The sequence below is a fragment of the Etheostoma spectabile genome, chromosome 8 (genome assembly GCF_008692095.1).
Source record: "Etheostoma spectabile isolate EspeVRDwgs_2016 chromosome 8, UIUC_Espe_1.0, whole genome shotgun sequence".
NCBI lineage: Eukaryota > Metazoa > Chordata > Actinopteri > Perciformes > Percidae > Etheostoma > Etheostoma spectabile.
In genome coordinates, this window is record NC_045740.1 from 2,810,688 (window position 1) to 2,812,276 (window position 1,589).

General features: G+C 40.4%; 1 long non-coding RNA gene across 1 annotated transcript in view; it reads right to left on the bottom strand.

Annotated features, from left to right (window-relative positions):
• The window catches only part of LOC116694640 (uncharacterized), a 15,211-nt gene that overhangs the window by 4,678 nt on the left and 8,944 nt on the right, over nt 1-1,589 (bottom strand). The gene's annotated exons all lie outside the window — the stretch shown is intronic.

The following is a 1,589-nucleotide window of genomic DNA, read 5'->3' on the forward strand; positions in this document are numbered from 1 at the left end:
GGATGAATAAAGTATAATCTAATCTAATGTGCATTGAACAAATTAACGGCTGGATGTGAAATTAAATGAAGGAAAAACTGAGGTGGTTGTTTTTGGAGCAAAAGAGGAACGATTAAAAGTCTGCGCTCAACTTCAAGCAACAATGTTAAAAACAACAGACAAAGCCAGAAATCTTGGTGTAGTCATGGACTCAGACCTGAATTTTAACAGCCACATTAAGACAATTATAAACTCAGCCTATTATCACCTTAAGAATATATCAAGGGTTAAAGGACTCATGTGTAAACAGGACTTGGAAAAAACTTGTCCATGCTTTCATCTTCAGTAGACTTGACTCCTGTAACGGTGTCTTTACAGGTCTTACTAAAAATCAATCAGACAGCTGCAGCTGATTCAGAATGCTGCTGCTCGAGTCCTCACTAAGACCAAGAGACTGATCACTCACCTCCAGTTTCACTGAGACCAAGAGACTGGATCATCACTCCATTTCTCACTCATGAGACCAAGAGACTGGATCACATCACTCCAGTTCTCACTGAGACCAGAGACTGGATCACATCACTCCAGTTCTCACTGAGACCAAGAGACTGGATCACTCACTCCAGTTCTGAAATCTTTACACTGGCTTCCTGTGTCTAAAGAATGATTTCAGTACTCTTGCTATTTTATAAATCACTCAGTGTTTAGGTCCAAAATACATTTCTGATCTGCTACTACACTTGACCCCCCAGACCTCTCAGGTCATCTGGGACAGGTCTACTTTCTGTCCCAGAGTCAGAACTAAACAGGGCGAAGCAGCTTTCAGTTTCTATGCTCCTCATCAGAATCAGAATCAGAATCAGAAATACTTTATTGATCCCCGAAGGGAAACTCTTTGTTGTAGTGCACAAATATATAAAAAATAGAGTAAAAATACAAGAAATAAAGAATTAAGGAATTGGTACGGATTACATAAAGGAATGTTATTAACATTATTTACATAATTAACATAATTAAGGATTTGGAATGGTGAAAAGTTAAATAATAATAATAATAATAATTGTAGTATTGAAATTGCACACAATGTCAGGCCAGTGTTATTGCAAAACAGAAATACAGATATATTGTCCAGTTTCAACCTCTCTAAGTGTGTGTGTCAGACCCTTAGAGGAGGATTAAAAAGTTTGATGGCCACAGGCAGGAATGACTTCCTGTGGCCTCTGTGGTGCATTTTGAGAATTAGTCTGTCACTGAAAGTGCTCCTGTGATTGGCAGCAAGCCATGGAGTGGGTGCGAGACATTGTCCAAGATGGCATGTAGTTGGACAGCATCCTCCTATCTGACACACCTGACAGAGAGTCCAGATCCACCCCCACGATGCTCACTGGCCTTGCGAATCAGTTTGTTGAGTCTGTTGGCTCCGCTACCCTCAGCCGCTCCCATCTGCAACAGCAAGAGGATAGCACTGGCCACCACAGATCATAATCTTGGTGTAGTCATGGACTCAGACCTGAATTTTAACAGCCACATTAAGACAATTATAAACTCAGCCTATTATCACCTTAAGAATATATCAAGGGTTAAAGGACTCATGTGTAAACAGGACTTGG